Source organism: Neoarius graeffei, chromosome 8, assembly GCF_027579695.1.
Source record: "Neoarius graeffei isolate fNeoGra1 chromosome 8, fNeoGra1.pri, whole genome shotgun sequence".
In the NCBI taxonomy this organism is placed as follows: domain Eukaryota; kingdom Metazoa; phylum Chordata; class Actinopteri; order Siluriformes; family Ariidae; genus Neoarius; species Neoarius graeffei.
The window spans coordinates 65,435,716-65,456,667 of record NC_083576.1 but is presented as its reverse complement, the minus strand read 5'-3'; the positions used below and the strand labels follow the sequence as shown (position 1 = coordinate 65,456,667).

General features: G+C 43.0%; 1 protein-coding gene across 3 annotated transcripts in view; it reads right to left on the bottom strand.

The window, feature by feature from the left end:
- The window catches only part of LOC132890794 (matrin-3-like), a 47,260-nt gene extending 31,561 nt beyond the window's left edge, over window positions 1-15,699 (bottom strand). For all 3 annotated transcript variants that reach the window (XM_060928032.1, XM_060928034.1, XM_060928035.1), the window contains exon 1: window positions 15,618-15,699. The gene's annotated coding sequence lies outside the window, so the exon portion shown is untranslated. The remainder of the gene's footprint in view (window positions 1-15,617) is intronic.
- Window positions 15,700-20,952: the final 5,253 nt, after the last annotated feature.

The window sequence follows — 20,952 nt, the reverse complement described above, 5'->3', positions numbered from 1 at the left end:
GGCGTGCTGTTCTAGCAAATAAAGTGGTAGTGTGTAATCACCCTGAAGTTGATCATTTTCTTAAATTACATTCCGAAGTGTTATTCCTGTTATACCACCACAATTTGTCAACAATTACAATTTTGACTTCAGTTCTTACTTTTTAACCAGTTACAGTTGTGGTCAGACGCTTACATACAGTGACATGTCATGGCAATATTTGGGCTTTCAGTAATTTCTTTGAACAGTTCTTTTTCTGTAGCAGAATGTACAGTATACATCTTTATTATTTAAAAAAAACCTAGAATTTGGTGCACAAGTTTTAATTTTCTTTGGGCTTTCTGAAATCAACACAAGGTCAAAATTATACATACAACACACCTAATCTCATCTCATTATCTCTAGCCGCTTTATCCTTCTACAGGGTCGCAGGCAAGCTGGAGCCTATCCCAGCTGGCTACGGGTGAAAGGCGGGGTACACCCTGGACAAGTCGCCAGGTCATCACAGGGCTGACACAGACACAGACAACCTTTCACACTCACATTCACACCTACGGTCAATTTAGAGTCACCAGTTAACCTAACCTGCATGTCTTTGGACTGTGGGGGAAACCGGAGCACCCGGAGGAAACCCACGCGGACACGGGGAGAACGTGCAAACTCCGCACAATGTCTCTTCGCAAGATTCACCTTGACCAAACATTTTTGTTTACCATGAACAAGCTTCTGGCAGAGTTCTGGTTGGATATTTCACAACTATTCATGGTAGAATTGGTAGAGTTCAATTACATTTGTTTTTTTTTTCTTGGCATGGACTTGACTTATAAGCACAGTTCATATATTTTCCAATAGGGTTGAAGTCAGGACTTGTTTTAAGCTGCTTTATCCTCCACAACCAGCTCTGATGCGTGTTTGGGTTCATTGTCCTGTTGTAACTCCCAAGTCCTGTTCAAGTTTCTGATGGTTTATGCTGAAGAACCCTGAGGTAATCCTCCTTCTTCATTATTCCACCCACTTTACCAGACCATCTTTACTTATAAGCGCTTTCACACAACCACAGTTGAAAAAGTGCTGTACATGAGGAGTACGATTTAAAACACAAAGACATAACAGGTAAGACAATAAAATACAGCTAAAACATTAATAAAAAGAAACTTAAAAAAGCCCACAAAAAATATAAATAATTAATAACAAACAAAACAAGTACTTTGTGCAATGAACCAGTTCCACTGGCAGCAAAACAGCCCCAGAGCATGATGATCCTACCACCACCACCAGCTGCAGCTGGTACAGTGTCCCTCTGTACATGGTGGTCATTGTGGCCAAACAACTCAATCTTTGTCTCATCTGACCATACAGCTTTCCTCCCAAAGGCTCTCTCTCTGTCCATGTGGTCAGCTTCAAACTTTAGTTAAGCTTGAAGGTGTCAATTTTGGAGCAAGAGGTTACTTCTTGGATAGCAGCCTCTTATTCCATGGTGATCTGAACTGTAGACGGTGATCCATCAGCTTCCAGTTCATGGCAGGGCTGTGCCACGGTGGTTCCCAGGTTGTTCCTGACCATCCAAACCAATTTCCTTTCAGCTGAGGGTGACAGTTTGGGTTTTCTTCAAGCAAAGTGGCTTGGCAAAGTGACTACACCTCACAATAACTTGCAGTTTGAACTGATCTTGGAATTTGCAGTCATTTAGAAATGGCTCCGAGAGATATTCCAGAGTTGTGTATATCTGCGATCCTCTTTCTTGGATCTGCACTGAGCTCCTTGGACTTTCTCATTGTATTGTGTGTTAGTCAATCCAATGAGTGCTGTAAACAAACCCTTTTTATGAAGGCACAGAGAAGCTACCAGATGCAGTCAATCGTGATCACTAACAGGAAGTTAAGAGACCTCGGCCTTGGCAAGATAAGAGACATTTTGGAAGTTTCAGCACCTCTGAATTAATAAACTATGTGAGCATATGTAAATTTTTGACCTTGTATGTATAATTTTGACCCTGTGTTGATTTCAGAAAACCCAAAGAAAATTAAAACTTGTGCACCAAATTCTAGTGTTTGTTTTTTAAAGTTGTATGCTGCACAATCATTCTGCCACAGAAAATGAACAGTTCAAAGAAATTACTGAAAGCTCAAATATTGCCATGACATTCATATCCAAGATGACATTCATGTCACTGTATGTAAACTTCTGACCACAACTGTATATTTACATTTATCGTTATGGAACGTCCGCAAGAAGAGCTCCTGTTATCATTTCAGCAGGGCTTTGAACCGGTTCAAGGAACGAAAACGAAAACCGGGAACTTTTTCTATTTCACATGGAACAGAAACAAAACCAGAAACTTTATTATTTTTTATGTTCCGGAACAGAAACGCTTATTAAAAATAATGGTAACCGGTTAATATCGGTTTTTATTTCGTTCCTCAAAGTTTCCGTAGCCTACAAATAAAAAAGTCATTCTTCTCCTGCGCAAGTTTCTATGACCCGCTGGGGTTCACTTCCTGTGTGACGTTTGCTGACTGAATGGAGAGAGCGGGAGGGTGGACTACTATCACGTCTCCACATCTTAAATAAGAGGTAAATATTGCAGTCTATCGTTATTCAAAAACGTCAATTTCAAACACGATATCAATATATTTGTCCACGTTAATGAGAGGCTCGCGAACATTAAATGACGTTAACCTCTGTTAGCCTATCAATGCATAGGGCCTGACTAGCCTTTGGTAACACGCTAAACGAATTATCTTTCATTTTTGGCACTTTTTCTGTTTGTGTAGATGGGAAGACATACTGAGAATCCAAATCGACAACATTTGAAATAATAATTGTTTTGAATTATTTCTTGTCTTATTTAATGAAGGTTGTAATAGAATTAGCCTACATTTGGCTTAAGCTGGATGAGACAGAGGCATAATTTTATAGCCATTTGTTAAACAGCTGACAGGGAACGTAATTAACCGTTCCGGGAACGAAATTTTTTTTGTTCTAACCGGTTCGGGAACGTCTATTTAATGGTGGAACCCAAAACCGGAAACGTTAAAATTCCGTTTCTGTTCGGAACGAACCAATAGGAAAAAAATTCTGGTTCAAAGCCCTGCTAGTACCTAAAGATACAGTATTAACTAAACAGCATGCATTTTGCTCATGTTGTGAGAATCTCTTTCAGAGCCTATAAATACGGGGGGCGACGATGAGCGAGTTGAGAGAGATAACAGGATGGCGTGTCCATTCATTTGATATCGAAATCATGTTTTTAGATGCAATAACACGTCCCATGCGTTTCAGTGGACAAAAAGGCAATGACAAGATTCAGAAATACATAGGGAAGTTTATCGCAGAGTGATTAATTAATCTTGCAACGGCCTTTCCTTCACGTCAATTCCGTGATTATTGTAGGGACTTTACCATAAAATTTCAAACAAGTTCAATTCACCTTAAAATCAGCTCTCTGTAAAGGCACACCTTAAGAAGGTTATACTGTAGTTTTTGGAATTTTGAAAAAATTATGGTTGCAGAGGTAGCACAAAATAGAAAGGGTATACACGGTCCTAATTGGTACTGTTAGAACCAGAAAAGGTTGTACTTTTATGAGCAACGTAGTTTTGGAGGTGAACCCTAACAATTTCCTGGCTGCTGCGCACAATGCATATGGCACAACACGCCACCCACTCCTGCACCGAAAGTGACTAATTACTGCCATTATTTCACCTCGTGCCTACCAAGTGAGGTTACAAAGATGACAGTTACAAAGAGACACTGCTTTATCACATCTGTGAAAGTTGAACAAATCAATTAAAAAAAAAAAAAAAAGTGAATAAGCAAACTATGATTTGTACAATGTCTTAACTTCCTGGGTTCCAGAAAACCACTCAAGCAGTTGTTGCTCTTCTTCCTCACGAGCGACTTGGCTTGCATATTCATCCGCCTCTTTCTCCGTGGCTATAGACCCCTTCGCACTAAACGTCATTCATACGTAAGAGGAAATTGCGCGCGCAGCCTGGACCCAAAAAAGACTCAGCGACGGTAGAGACGAGAAGAAATATTTGGAAGAAATGCCTAGTTGTTGTGTTGTCGGGTGTCAGAATCGTAGCAGTGATGGGGTTAAAATGTACAGAATTCCAGCAGGATCTCACCCATTCCAAAAAAATCGCCGACGTCTATGGCTACAAGCCATCAAACGTGTAGACTGGGATGAAAGCACTATCAAAAATGCGCGAGTTTGCAGCGCCCACTTCATCACAGGTAAGATCAGGCTATTTATTAAATCTTTCTTTTTTATTCTTTCTCGGCTTCATTTATTGATGTAGCAAAATACTTTGGTAACGTTTGTCTGATTAGCTGGGTCATAGTTACGCAATGTAATGAATATTGTTAGCATGTTAACTTAGCTTTGCATGCAATTTTGTTTGTAGGAGAGGTCTCGCTTGACTCAAGCAGTCCAGATTTTGTGCCATCATTATTTGTGCATGCCGAAAATCACAATTTTAAAGCAAGGATGGAAAGGTAAAATTGTGTGCCCTCACTCTAAATGCCAACTTACGTTGACTGCTCTAACCTAGCTCCCGCCCCGTTCAGTTTCATTTCTGCTCTCTGCCTCTCGCTTTTTACGCAGCTCTGATTTCTCTTAGCTGCACTCTTTACACTGTCATTCCTTTCATGCCATTCCCTCCTGCAAATTGCTGTTTAGTGTTGGTATTTGCTGTTGTAGCTAAAGCCACATTGCCATCACATCACTGGCATAATTTGATTAAAACAAAATGAATATGAATGTCCCACTGTTAAGTTGTAGTCTCGCTGTAACCAGAATGTTGATGGCAGGCTACTTTTGTAAATAGGGTGGGTTTTTTTTTGAGTGACATTTTTTGTAAATAGTATGACTGCCTTCAGGGCCCTGTACTACGAACGGAGGTCAACCTACCCAGAAGTAACCCAGGGTTCCCCCGCTAAACCGGGGTTGACAAAACCTGGTTATCTTGTTTGGGGTTAAACGGTACTACGACGCCAGTTATGAAGTTGATTTGTTGAACCTGGTTTAACCTAATCAGGGTTAATGCGCGTTCACGTTAAAGGGGAAGTTATCAGCGCAAATCACCATTGTTCACAATGGCACGGTTGCCGTACTTCACGGAGGAAGAATGCGCTGTCATAATGCAAAGCTACGAGGAGTTCAAAACAACATTAAGAGCAAAATCTAACACAGCGGCTGCCAATAAGGAGCGGCAAGCATGTTGGCAACGAATTGCCGATCGGGTAAATGCGTAAGTACATTCTCCCTTCTACAGGTTCCAGAACAGAAGTATAGGATGAGAGAAAGCTTCATGATCAATCACAAGTCACAGAAAATGGTCCTTCGACGTGGCCCCAGTCATATGTAGCTTGTTTAATGTCCGAAAAATCCTGAATAAAATTTGGTATGGTAAATTCATGGAGTAGCCTACTTAAGCTGATATGTGCACAGAGTCACATGAATTAGGATGACTGACTGTTCAGTCCCTTTGACTAAGTTGGTGTATGTCCTGTGAACATTTCAGAGGCAACAGCAGTGCCAAACGCACCTGGCAACAGGTGAAAATGAAATATAAAAACATCATTCATAATGGTGTGCAGGGTTAGATCTTAAGGTTTTTCTGCACTAGCCAGCCGGGCTAGTGGCTTGCAAATTGCACTAGCCTGCAGAGTGTTGCACTAGCCCGCTATTTTAAGCCCAATTCCTGTGACAATTGAAAGAATTTTAAATACTAAACAATGAACAAGTTGAAACAACAGAAGCTCCCAATTCAGTGTAACAAAACCAGTACTTTATTCAATCCATTATGGTTCTCATATGTGACTTTGGCTACGTTCACACTGCAGGCTGAAGTGACTCAAATCCGATCTTTTCGCCCATATGTGACCTGTATCCGATCTTTTATTGACAATATGAACGACACAGATCCGATTTTTTCAAATCCGACCCAGGCCGTTTGGATATGTGGTCCTAATTCCGATTCCTAGCCGCTCTTTTCATATGCGACTTCAGTCTGAACCGCCAGGTCGCATTCATCCGACTTACACGTCATCAACAAGCCACAAACGTCACTATTCTGCGCTGAAGTAGGCGGCGGGTCTCTCAAAAAAAGTTACAACAACATGGCGCATAATCACGGGCGCAGATAGAGGGTGGGAGTCGTCCCACCCAGATTTAAATTCACCTCGTTCGGTCCCCCCCACTTATAGGGAGGAAAAAACGTCTATGCTGTCTTTCTTTGTATAAGGCAAACCTCATGGAAAAATCAAAAGACTAATTACCATTCGGTTTATTGAGGTGCACAGCAGTGTATACATAGTTGCAACAACTCACATAAAACAAAGACTGATATTCGGTTGGTTGAGCTGCGCAGACTGCACAGGTTGCGAGCTCGAGCTTGGTTGCTATGGTTACTAACAAGTTTGACAGGCATATCGGGGTTGGGGTTGGTTTGCTGGCAGCTTTGTCCCCCCCCAGTTTTTTGTCCCCCCCAGTTCAAAAAACATATCTGGGCCCCTGCGCATGACATCAATGCGAGGGACGCTTCGGGCTGTGAAGGTTCTGAATCTTCTCAATGGAAGGACGCAGAGGTTAGGGAGCTGATTTCCATTTGGGGGGATACAGCTATTCAAGCTAGATTGGATGGGTCATACCGCAACCGGGCAGTTTTACTTCCGTAAACACTGGCCATGCTCACTGCGTGTGACGTCGTCGTATCCTGCAATGCGCATGCGGAACACTTTTATGGCCCTTTTCCACTACCCTTTTTCAGCTCACTTCAGCTCGCTTCAGCCCGACACGGCTCGCGTTTCGACTACCAAAAACCAGCACGACTCAGCTCGTTTCAGCCCTGCTTAGCCCCTAAAACTCGCACCGTTTTGGAGTGGGGCTGAAGCGAGCCAAACCGTGCCGACTGAGGTTGGGGGCGTGAGCAGACACTCCCCTGTGCACTGATTGGTGAGGAGGCGTGTCCTCACATGCCCACACACGCCCCGCGAGCACGCTGGGATCTGTAAACACCGCAAACCCGGAAGAAGAATAATTACGAATTACGAGAATTTCTGAAGCCTTATGCGCCTCGCCTCATCTATACGCTCTTGCCAGTATCTGTCCGCGTTGTCGGTGACAACAAGCCACAGCACCAAGACCAGCAACACTAACGACACCATGTCCTCCATGTTTATTGTTTACTACCGCTTAAAAGCTCACTGAATCAGTGACATACAGAGCATCGTGGACGAGTTCGCGGAGCGCAAGGCTCGTCGTATGCCCTTCAAATAATGCGCGCAGTAGGCTATTGATGTTTTATTATGAGCCATGTACAGTATGTCGCCGAATGTTTTTTGTTTGAGTTACATGTTCGTTTGAAGGACTTAATGTACAAAATAACATAGTTGCGCCCCGTAGTGTTGAAATTGGTAAACACAGTGCATTCAGTGAGGTTTGCACCGCCCTCCTTTTATTTCTGACTCTTCCTGTCAGCGTTGCAACCTCTGAGCGCTCATTCGTATGCCCTTCAAATAATGTGCGCAGTATAGGCTATTGATGTTTTATTATGAGCCATGTACAGTATCCTAATGTTTTTTGTTTCTGAGTTACATGTTCGTTTGAAGGACTTGATGTACTAAATAACATAGTTGCACCCGGTAGTGTTGAAATTGGTAAACACCGCAGTTGCGGACATTTTGTAGCCTAAAATGATGTTATGATAAGCTTTAATAAAGGGCCCGGTCATTTGCCCCGCCCCCGGCCCGGCTCTGACTTGTTCCGCCACTGTCACTGATGTCACTGTTTGCGCTGCTTAACGACATCACGTGACGTCCACCCACTTTCGCTAACTCCACCCAATGTGTCCACCCACTTCCAGCCAGCACGGTTCAGCGCGGTTGTAGTCGAAATGCAACTTCAATAGCCCCGCTCAGCTCGACTCAGCACGGCACGGCTCAGCCGCGTTTGTAGTGGAAAAGCGGCATTAGGTCGCTTTTCGTTCATACTGAGGATCACATACAAGTCGCATATATTTGTTAATGTGAACGACCTCACAAAAAAATCGGATTTCACAAAAAAATCGGAATTGAGCATTAAGCCTTGCAGTGTGAACGTAGCGTTTGTGTTTCAAACCATAATTGTCACTTTGAAGTATAAAAGAGGTAGTCATTGCTTACAGTTAAGTAGACTAGTACATGTAGTAATCTCGCAAAATGGACTAGAACTGAAATCATTCAGTTGCCTTAGACTGGAAAAAAACATAGCAAATTCTTATAGAAATGGACTAGAACTGAAATCATAAACTTATCTTGGACTAGAAAAGAACATGACTAATTCTTGTACAAGTAAACATTCCATACAAAAAATATCCATTAATTGTGCACATGCATGTAGCAATACTGTCAGGGTAACAAACATAAATGAGATCTAATGGCAACATAGGAAGATACAAGTACATGTTGGCAGTCAACTGAAAGTTACAAGTAAAATTAATTTCTGTTTGTTAAGTACAAACCACAACACTTGAAGAAATATCACAATTATTTTCCCTTTAAGGGTGGGATTATTCACTAAGTGAAAGTAAGTCACCAGTTCATTCCCTGGTTGTTTCAGTCACACTAACAGAGTCTATGTGAACAATGGTATCTGCAGACTCGGGCTACGTTTACATTAGACCGTATCTGTCTCGTTTTCTTCGTGGATGCACTGTCCGTTTACATTAAACCACCTGGAAAAGCCGGGAAACGGGAATCCGCCAGCGTCCACGTATTCAATCTAGATCGTATCTGGTCCGGTGCTGTGTAAACATTGAGATACGCGAATACGCTGTGCTGAGCTCTAGCTGGCGTCATCATTGGACAACGTCACTGTGACATCCACCTTCCTGATTCGCTGGCGTTGGTCATGTGACGCGACTGCTGAAAAACGGCGCGGACTTCCGGCTTGTATCACCTTTCATTAAAGAGTATGAAAGTATGAAAATACTGCAAATACTGATGCAAATACTGCCCATTGTGTAGTTATGATTGTCTTTAGGCTTGCCATCCTTCCACTTGCAAGTAGTAAGTGATATGCGCTGGGATCTCACACACAGCGGCTCAGTCCCGAATCGTGGCTTGTGCACTTCAGTCGCGCGCTCTGTGAGCTGCGCAGGGCCGGAGTGCGCACCCTCCAGAGGGCACTCGCTGTTCAGGGCGGAGTGATTTGGAGCGCAGGATGCCTGCGGAGCCGAGCGTATCCGTGTATTGGCGTTGCTGTGTGCACGGCTAACGGTTTTAGTGTAAACGCGAATCGTTTTAAGAACGTTAATCTGATGATCCGCTGATTCGACGTAATGTAAACGTAGCCTCATAATCAAGCTGCAGAACACTTGATGGCTCATCCTCAGACTGGCTGGAGTCGGACTCACTGTCCTCGTAAGGCACTCATCATGGTACACAGTTACAACCTGTGTCAATGAACTGTGACAGTAATGTTCAGCAACAATGCATTACACCATGTACAATAAATAGAATGAGCTAAAAGATTTTGTATCAGATTTTGCGTGATTCAAGATGGCCACACCCATGTCAAATTATTGCACTAGCCAACACGGGCTAGTAGCAGAGATTTTGCACTAGCCACGGGCTAGCGTTAAGCTCTAACCCTGGGTGTGTGCGCGCGCATGCAAGCAAGCATTCATTTGCCTTTTATTTATTCAAGTTTTATCTGTTTGCCTAATAGTTCAAATTGTTTTGTATATAGTTTATAATGTTGTTGTGTGATATTAATGATAATATTGTGGGAAAACTACTTTGCACGGACGTTCATTTAATTTATTCTATCGTCATTTTGTTTGTTCTATTTTTGGGTATTTTATTTATTTATCTGTCTAGTTGTATCTATATTTCTAATAATAATATATTTTTTGCATTAATAGTTTGTTTTTTCCTATTAAAATAATCTTGTGTTCTTGTTATAACTATCTATTTATCTGACTGTTTAGTTGTATCTATTTTTGTTACAATTTCAATATTTTTAATATAGAAAGTTTGTTTTTTTCTATTAAAATGTTCTTGTGTGATAACTAGTTCTTGTGTTATATTTATTGTAGTTGTATCTATTTTGTATCTCAGACTTAAATATTTTTGTAAAACAAGTGTTTTTCTATAAAATATTCTTGCGTTCTTGGTAACTATGTTCTTGAGTGTTTTTTTTTTTTTTCCAGAAAAGCCGTTCTGCATGGACATTCATTGAAGCCCTCATTGTTTTTAATGGTTATTTATGAGCGTTTAGGGGTTACAATAATTTAAGTCTAGGTTGCTTTATATAAAAGGTATGTCCAGAAATATTGATGTCACTGTCTAAGCAGAGGGATCTGGCTTCTTTAGACGCTGTCTTCTTAAAACTGAATAAATATTTAAAAAGAGCCAAATGAGCCAGTCTTTTGAACGGCTCTTTTCAAAGAACGGATCACAAAGATGCGGATCCCATCAAAGAGCCATAAATCCCATCTCTAATCTGCGCTCCGATATCGCACGGGTCATCCGGGTACGCTGGCATTGTCTCTAGAGGAAATGTCGGTGGAGGGGTGGTGTTTAAAAAGGGTGTGGTTAATCGGAAACCTCGGGTTAACCAAGAACATAACCTGAGACGAGCAGGTTTGAGATGCAGCGCAAGTTGCCATGGCAGCATACTTCGGTTTGAACATAGCCAACTTTCGTAGTATGGGTTAATCGGGAAGTTACGCTGCACGTGATCAAGTTACTCTCGAAGTTACCCTGGTAAGCCAGAAAGCCCGCTTCGTAGTACAGGGCCCAGGTATCAGAGGAAAACTTACTAACATCGTCCGTCCACTCTTTAATTAAATGCGGATCCGGTAGGCGATGTCCACTTGTTAGAGTTAACTTATTTATGTAGCATTCTCGATCTTGTAACAACAATTGTTTTGCGCAATCTGACAGCTCATAATGCCGGTCTATGGGCAGCGCCATTGTTTCTGAGTCCAGGCTGCGCGGGCATCCTGGCAACGGTCGGTTTGTTTACAAACATGCGAAGGGGTCAATAGGTTCTAAATCGTCCTCAGACAACCAACCAGAGACTGAGGACGAATTTAAAGAGCTTTTGTCGTCTTTTTCAAAAGAATTAGTATCAAGAACGCACGCCATTGCAGAGAATAGTACAGCATCTGTGTGGACAGGTCAGCGCCGCAGACCTGTAAATCGCTGCGATCTAATAATGGCAGACAAGCTTTTAGTGATTTTTGGAACAGAATTCAGATGCAAAAAAAAAAAAAAAATTCAAACCAATTTTTTTTTTTTTTATTTATTGATGAACTTTACAACCTATGTAGTGAAAGTTCATTATGTCTACCTATTGAAACTATTCTTTAAATTCGTTTCTTAAGACACGGATTTTTTAAGATGTTACCTTGACAGTTTCGGCGATAAACTTCCGCCTTCTTCAAAACAGTCACCAGATGTCGAGTGCCTTATCAGCTGATGTTACTCTAAGGAGGCGTGAACGTCCCGCCCAATTTGACAGGTAGTTCACGCCTCCTGCTGTCAGGTCGCTCCTCCAGGACGGCGCTCCAGGTGTGTGACAGCGCGTACGTTCCCTCATCCCGGTTCATCGTTCTCTGCGCACGCTTTCGTATCTCCACTGCCTCTAAAATCCAACGCTGGAATCTATTTTCTTCAGCGCGAATGACTCTGGCCTCTTCCCAATTCATTATATGATTTTGCCGTTTACAGTGGTCTGAAATGGCTGATTTTAAGTTTTCTTGGTGTGCTTTTTCCTTTTCGGATCTTGAGAGTCTTTTTGCTGTTTCTTTTTCACATTCTATTTGGTGTTCTTTTTTGCGAGTATGGAAGCATCTGCCCGTTTCGCCAATATAAACTTTATTACATGAACGGCAAGGGATTTCATATATGACGTTGCATTTATTGCCCAGTTGTATTTTATCTTTGGGGTGAACTAGCAGCTGTCGGAGGTTTTTGTATGGTTTGACCGGGGTGTTGATGTGGTATTTCTTCATGGATCGTTGGATGCGTTCTGTAACTCCTTTTATGTATGCTAGTGTGACAAAGCCTCGGTTTGTTTGTTTTTTTTTCCTTTGTTTGTGTCTGTAATTTCCCTTTTCGAATTGCCCACGGTGGATATTGGCAGTTTTTTAATTCCTGTTGAATGTGTTGTTCCTCCTCCTGTCTGTCTTTCTCCTCCGTGATGTTCTGTGTTCGGTCGTATAGTGTTCTGATTACTGACATTTTAGAGAAACATCAGCTGATAAGGCACGTCACCACTCGACATCTGGTGACTGTTTTGAAGAAGGCGGAAGTTTATCGCCGAAACTGTCAAGGTAACATCTGAAAAAATCCTTGTCTTAAGAAATGAATTTAAAGAATAATAACTTTACAACCTATTTGGGCACATCACACACAGAAAACCTGGGATTTTATGATGTAATTTTCATTAGACTAACACTTTAACAGCTGTGTGTTATTACTATCTTTACTACTACTGCACACCCTTGCACTTAGGTGCCTAGTAATCCATACACAGCTGTTCTTGGAGTGGTCCACCACTCAGTTCTTTGGTGCTCCTTTGGTAGTCCTTGTTCACTGATGAACGAAATAGAGAGGGATGACACAGCTGCATAACAGCTGGGCTCCAGTCAGTCATTATATGCCTATAAAGTGGCCGATACTGCAGGTGTGCGAGTGTGTTGGTCCAGTATCAGTGCACTGAATGGCCACTAAGTGTATATCTTAAGTGGTTGATGTATCTCAGTTTGCTTTGAACCAAAGTATCTAATCAGTCTCATGTAATCAATTCCAATCTTATTTTGTTCACATTTTAGAGTCTTACCGAAGGCCATCATCAGCAATGACGGATGGTAACAAAGCCAACATTTGCTCGTTTTCAAACATGACACAAAATGGTGAGACTTTTGCAGGATTTCTCATCTCATCTCATTATCTCTAGCCGCTTTATCCTGTTCTACAGGGTCGCAGGCAAGCTGGAGCCTATCCCAGCTGACTACGGGTGAAAGGCGGGGTACACCCTGGACAAGTCGCCAGGTCATCACAGGGCTGACACATAGACACAGACAACCATTCACACTCACATTCACACCTACGCTCAATTTAGAGTCGCCAGTTAACCTAACCTGCATGTCTTTGGACTGTGGGGGAAACCGGAGCACCCGGAGGAAACCCACGCGGACACGGGGAGAACATGCAAACTCCACACAGAAAGGCCCTCGCCGGCCACGGGGCTCGAACCCGGACCTTCTTGCTGTGAGGCGACAGCGCTAACCACTACACCACCGTGCCGCCCCTTTGCAGGATTTCATTAATCAAAAATAAAGTGGCTTAAATATGGATATAACCCTTTCATATGTAAATTATTAAAATACAGACTGAGATTATTACCTCGCCCGCTACGGAGTAAGTGGGGTGAGGTACTGTTTTCGGTTGGGTTTCTTTGTTTTTTTGTTAATGATGTTACGGGAAAACGGCTGGATCAATCTTCATGAAACTTTCAGGATAGATGGGCATTGGTCTCAAATAGAACCTCCAACATTTTGAGGCCCATCTGGTCAAGGGCACCATTCTCATCTCATCTCATTATCTCTAGCCGCTTTATCCTTCTACAGGGTCGCAGGCAAGCTGGAGCCTATCCCAGCTGACTACGGGCGAAAGGCGGGGTACACCCTGGACAAGTCGCCAGGTCATCACAGGGCTGACACATAGACACAGACAACCATTCACACTCACATTCACACCTACGGTCAATTTAGAGTCACCAGTTAACCTAACCTGCATGTCTTTGGACTGTGGGGGAAACCCACGCGGACACGGGGAGAACATGCAAACTCCACACAGAAAGGCCCTCGCCAGCCCCGTGGCTCGAACCCAGGACCTTCTTGCTGTGAGGCGACAGCGCTAACCACTACACCACCGTGCCGCCCTCAAGGGCAGCAAAAAGGTCAAAATCGTTTTTGTTGTGGCTACTGCCTCATATAGAGAATTCAGTTCATAGCCACTATGTCATCGTGCTGTAAGAATGTAACAATCACACATGTGCATACATGTGTTCCGATTAAAATGGCCGGTGAGTGTATACAATTCGGTTCACCATTCGAAATAAATGGACTAGACTAAAGAAATCGCTTTCAGACATGTTTATGCTTATTACAGACAGAAAGTGCGTTCCACTGAGCTCTAGCGCCAGGCCATTTCTGGGAAATAAGAGTTTGGATCATGGCGACAGAGTGTGTATGTCAGCTTCGGTTCGGAGGTTTCAGTTTCGAAAACTGTAAGAGGTAAGAGTAGAATAATATAAAGTACAGACACTTGGTATATTTTACTTTGTGATTTTTAAAATGCTCATTTTTGGATTACGCTTCATTTTTGTAGCTACTGCCCCATAGAGTAAATATACAGGTGCGTGTTATATTTACTGTATGGACATCCATCCACCCATCCTGTTCTACAGGGTCGCAGGCAAGCTGGAGCCTATCCCAGCGGACTACGGGCGAGAGGCGGGGTACACCCTGGACAAGTCGCCAGGTCATCACAGGGCTGATACAGAGACAAACAACCATTCACACTCACATTCACACCTACGGTCAATTTAGAGTCACCAGTTAACCTAACCTGCATGTCAAACCGGAGGAAACCCATGCAGACACGGGGAGAACATGCAAACTCCACACAGAAAGGCCCTCGAACCCAGGACCTTCTTGCTGTGAGGCGACAGTGCTAACCACTACACCACCGTGCCGCCCTGTATAAACATGGTATCAGAAAACAATTTTATTTATAAGCAGTAGCCACATGTACCCATAGGGTACCTTTTTTTTTTTTTGGTGTGATATCTTCCTTCGTATTCATCATAAGTGCTACCGGGTGAGGTTTGTTTTGCCTGGCAAGACTTGCTTAGATGGTTTTTATGACTCAAAATCACATCATATAAAATTTGGACCTTGTTCCCAACAAAAAAAAAAAAAAAAAGATGAACCGTCAATGTGTAGGAATAAAACGTGTCAAAAACATTATTGGAAAGAGTGAAAGTATTTTCTTTTTACCTGTCTTATACAGTATATTACCAGAATGACAAAATATAGTCAGTCATTCTTTACATTTATGGATTTTATGATTGGTGCTGCATGACACAATGGATGCTGGAGATTATAAATAAAAATATTCAATTTTAAAAGGCAGCAGCGTTCATAAGTGCTTATTTGACACAAGGATTTAGGCTTTAGTGAAAAGTTTGCACAGATGTCAGAGATACGTTGCTCTAACAGGTAAACAATCAGAAAGAGCAACAGAAACCAGGAAAATGAATCATTATGGTTTATATTAAAATTACAGCACTGGCCTGATTTAGATGTTTCATATCTTATATTTGCCTACAAGCAGACAGACGTGTGGAAGCCATTAATCAAAGGGAAACGTCTGGACATTTTCTCTGAGACTATAAGAGGTGTATCCTTCAGCCACACAGGGAACTCCAGAGCAAGTCAGCTACACAACCAGCTCCACTTTACACTTCTGACTGAAAGCCACTGGTTTTAATCTGCAGCTCTGTACCTCACGATTAAACCCCAAAACTGAACAGAGATCAAGATGAGCAAAATAAAAACATATATATAACATACCTCTTGTTGAATTTAGTGACTGTAACATAGCAGCACAGCTAACAGAAACTCAGCCCGCAGGAGTAAACCGGAAACCAGTCTTGGGTGGACTCTTTCAACATCCGTTCACTGAGCTTTATATAAAATCTGAAGTGCTCATAGGGCCGCCATCTTACCACTCTCATAGGGCCGCCATCTTACCACTCTCATCGCATATATTTGGCTTATGTGTCAAACCATCTTTTTTTAATTTGATTTGTTTATTCAGTAAATAATAATCATGCAAACACTATACATGTAAATATGACAATTAAAAACCAGGATAACACATGAAAGCAAAAATTGCTTATTTCCACTGTTTTGTTTTTTTCTGTTTTTTTTTTTTGGATAGGACAGTGTAGAGAGACAGGAAACAAGCGGGAGAGAGAGAAGGGGAGGGACCGGGAAACGACCCCGGGCCGGAACCGAACCCGGGTCCCTGGATCCACGGCAAGGCGCCCCAGCCATCCGAGCCACGACACCCCCCTGCTTATTTCCAGTGTGGTCCTATGGAGCACTTGCATGTGACGTCACAGCCAATCCAGATTGTGACAGACGCCATCTTGTCGGTCAAACGCCATATTTCCGCCTTCTACTTCTGCTTCTAGGGGCGGCACGGTGGTGTAGTGGTTAGCACTGTTGCCTCACAGCAAGAAGGTCCTGGGTTCAAGCCCCGTGGCCAGCGAGGGCCTTTCTGTGCGGAGTTTGCATGTTCTCCCCGTGGGTTTCCTCTGGGTGCTCCGGTTTCCCCCACAGTCCAAAGACATGCAGGTTAGGTTAACTGGTGACTCTAAATTGACCGTAGGTGTGAATGTGAATGGTTGTCTGTGTCTATTGCCGCTTTTCCACTACAAACGCGGCTGAGCCGTGCTGTGTCGAGCTGAGCGGGGCTGTTGGAGTTGCATTTCGACTACAACCGCGCTGAACCGTGCTGGCTGGAAGTGGGTGGACACATTGGGTGGAGTTAGCGAAAGTGGGTGGACGTCACGTGGTGTCGTTAAGCAGCGCAAACAGTGACATCAGTGACAGTGGCGGAACAAGTCAGAGCCGGGGCGGGGCAAATGACCGGGCCCTTTATTAAAGCTTATCATAACATCATTTTAGGCTACAAAATGTCCGCAACTGCGGTGTTTACTAATTTCAACACTACCGGGTGCAACTATATTATTTAGTACATCAAGTCCTTCAAACGAACATGTAACTCAGAAACAAAAAACATTAGGATACTGTACATGGCTCATAATAAAACATCAATAGCCTATACTGCGCACATTATTTGAAGGGCATACGAATGAGCGCTCAGAGGTTGCAACGGTGACAGGAAGAGTCAGAAATAAAAGGAGGGCGGTGCAAACCTCACTGAATGCACTGTGTTTACCAATTTCAACACTACGGGGCGCAACTATGTTATTTTGTACATTAAGTCCTTCAAACGAACATGTAACTCAGAAACAAAAAAACATTAGGTGACATACTGTACATGGCTCATAATAAAACATCAATAGCCTACTGCGCGCATTATTTGAAGGGCATACGACGAGCCTTGCGCTCCGCGAACTCGTCCACGATGCTCTGTATGTCACTGATTCAGTGATCTTTTAAGCGGTAGTCTCACGACCCGAATAGTAAACAATAAACATGGAGGACATGGAGTCGTTAGTGTTGCTGGTCTTGGTGCTGTGGCTTGTTGTCACCGACAACGCGAACAGATACTGGCAAGAGCGTATAGATGAGGCGAGGCGCATAAGGCTTCAGAAATTCTCGTAATTCGTAATTCTTCTTCTTCCGGGTTTGCGGTGTTTACAGATCCCAGCGCGCTCGCGGGGCGTGTGTGGGCATGTGAGGACACTCCTCCTCACCAATCAGTGCACAGGGGAGTGTCTGCTCACGCCCCTAGCCTCACTCGGCACGGTTTGGCTCGCTTCAGCCCCACTCCAAAACGGTGCGAGTTTTAGGGGCTAAGCGGGGCTGAAACGAGCTGAGTCGTGCTGGTTTTTGGTAGTCGAAACGCGAGCCGTGTCGGGCTGAAGTGAGCTGAAGCGAGCTGAAGTGAGCTGAAAAAGGGTAGTGGAAAAGGGCCATATGTGTCAGCCCTGTGATGACCTGGCGACTTGTCCAGGGTGTGCCCTACCTTTCGCCTGTAGTCAGCTGGGATAGGCTCCAGCTTGCCTGCGACCCTGTAGAAGGATAAAGCGGCTAGAGATAATGAGATGAGATGAGACTTCTGCTTCTACCTTTTCTTCTGGAAAACCCTACTATATACAATTCTACTACAACAGCTGCGGCTACAAGCTCTCCCTACCTGTGCACGTTTTTTATGTTTTTTGTGTGTATTTTTGCGTGTTGTTCGTCTGTACCGAACTTCAATATCCACTACAACCGTATGGACTTACTGGACATTGGTTTCCAGCAGAAAATGACAGTTTGTAGCGATTTCCATCGCATGCACAACATTCCGGACGAGAAAAAAAAAAACATTCCGGACGAGATAGCGAGACCAGCGGGGTCTCCATGGATTGTTATCGGAAGCAAAGCGAAGGAGGCGGCGCCGGGAGTGGAAGCAAAAGCGAGGCTGCAGGCAGAGCCGGCCTGTTGACTAAGCTCAGAAAACAGCCACTCAAATCTCCACTGCTAAGCCTCTACCTCTCCATCGCCAGATCCATGGTAAACAAGACGGACGATTTGGAATTACAGCTGGAATTACCTTATTCTATTCTATTCTATTCTATTCTATTCTATTCTATTCTATTCTATTCTATAATCGGCTGGTCACTGCAGTACTAGTAATACTTAAGTGACTTACCCATCCAATGAGGATTATTTTCTTGTTTACAAGATGCCACATCTTAGGGGGGCTGACAAATCCTGAATTTCTGTAAAGATAACTGTCCAGAGATTTATAAGCACGCAGTGCTTCACCACTGAACAGCGAGGGAAAGTTGATGAGGTAATTATACACGTCTGGGTATTCCACCTCTGGCAGTTCAACATCCACTGACCAGATTTCCCTAGTCTGAAACCGGGACACTTTTGCGCGAGACCATGCTCATGCACGCACACCTTTTTTTTACGTAAACGTGACACTCAGAGAGGTGCTCTTATCATTTTGTTGAAGCTCACATTTATCAACATCTCACATGAAATAAAACAAACAGGCATTTTGTTATCTAGTAGCACAGTGGTATACAGATCAGTTAAATTATGGTCAGACAACAGATTTTGTAATGGCTGAGAATAGGCCAGGCTATGTCCATAGGCCAAACTTAAACTGATTTATTCCACCTGTTTGTGAGAACACCAAGAAGAATGCATATGCACATGTAGGCTATATCTCTAAAATTGTATGCACTATAGCATGAACTTAAAAAGTAGATATGTGACCTCAACATAGCCTAGGTCAGAATCAACCTTACTAACCATTCCCCACAACTGAATGAATAAAGCAAGAAGATGTGTACAAAAGTGAACACTTTAATGGAAGGTGCAACAAGCTGTTCAACACAGCAATACGGCCAAACTGTCAGAATGGTATGTTAAACAGAAACAAAAAAGAGACAAGTGATTTGAGAATATATACTACGGAAGCCGAGAGAGGCCCTTCATATAATCCTTTTTTTTATTCACCTTGTTATCCCGAGATAACGACATAATTAATTCAGGATCTCGAGAAAACAACACAACTAATTCGAGATCTCGAGAAAACAAAACCGTTATTTCGAGATCTCGAGAAAACAAAACAATTATTTCATGATCTCGAGTAAACAGCTGAGAAATGGTTCATTCAGGTGCGCCAAGAGACTTGTGATATGCTGACTTTGGTTCTATTTCTCATTCTGTATAGACGCAACTTTGGTCATTAGAATGTCTGGAATAATCGATCACCTAATAAGGCAATATTTTGATGAGGGGTTGACACAGGGAGAGATTGCATTAAGTCTTTTAATAAGGGATAATTTCAAAAATTAGTCCGCGGCACCTCCGCAGAAGACTGGCCCGGCTTCGTCTCTACTGACGGAGATACAGTGATCCAGCTGAGATCATGAAATAATTGTTTTGTTTTCTCGAGGTCTCGGAATAACGGTTTTGTTTTCTCGAGGTCTTGGAATAACGGTTTTGTTTTCTCGAGATCTCGAATTAGTTATGTTGTTTTCTCGAGATCCTGAATTAATTATGTCGTTATCTCTCGAGATCCTGAATTAATTATGTCATTATCTTGGGATAACAAGGTGAATAAAAAAAGATTATATGAAGGGCCTCTTGCGGCTTCCGTAAGTATACACTCAAACAAAACAGCAATAAAGGAGGAGAGGGGCGACAGCCCGAGGAAAGCCCCCACAGGAGCGCACAGCATTTGCAGCATAGGCTACCCAACTCAGTACAAGAACAAAGCACTTACAGTGTGTGCAGTAGGCTTCGTGTGCATTGTTCTGCACCTCTCGGAGGAAGGGATAGGTGCCCTGTAAATCTTTGGAAAAGGTACATTTTCTTTTCGGCATAATTGCTGCGGCATTACTGCTGCTAGCTGCTAGACAAAGAACATTCGCGCCAGTTAATGTTTATTTTATTGTTGCATGGCAACACGTTCTGTTGTCTGGAATAATGTGGCTAAATAAACACCCATGCCACAGGGCCAGGGGGCAGTAACCAGGAAAGTTTGCGATTCCTGTCAATTCATCAAAATAGTAAATGCAGACATTTCTCCGCTAATGATTCCCACGCTGCTCAGTCGCAAACGTCGCGAGTGGCAAAAACCGGGACATATCCGTGTCCCGACAGACTTTTGTTGGGACTCGGGACACACAACCCCAAATCGGGACTGTCCCGGTAAAACCGGGACGTCTGGTCACCCTATCCTATTGGTCACGTGGCAATCATGATTACAGGTGAAAAAGTTTGTATATAATAATAATAATAATAATAATAATAATAATAATATGCAGGTTAGACTAATTGGAGGCTCTAAATTGACCGTAGGTGTGAATGGTTGTTTGTGTCTACGTATCCCTGCGATGACCTGGCGACTTGTCCAGGGTGTACCCCACCTCTCACCCATAGTTAGCTGGGATAGGCTCCTGCGACCCTGTAGAACAGGAAAAGCGGCTACATTATTTACATGTATAGTGTTTGTATGATTATTATTTACTGAATAAACAAATCAAATAAAAAAATAAAACAATGGTTTGACACATAAGCCAAATACACGCGATGAGAGTGGTAAGATGGTGGCCCGATAAGCACTTCAGATTTTATTGTATCCGATCAAACTTGCCCCGAGAAAAGTACCTCCTGACTTTTTTCCTTTTCATTACCTCCGCTT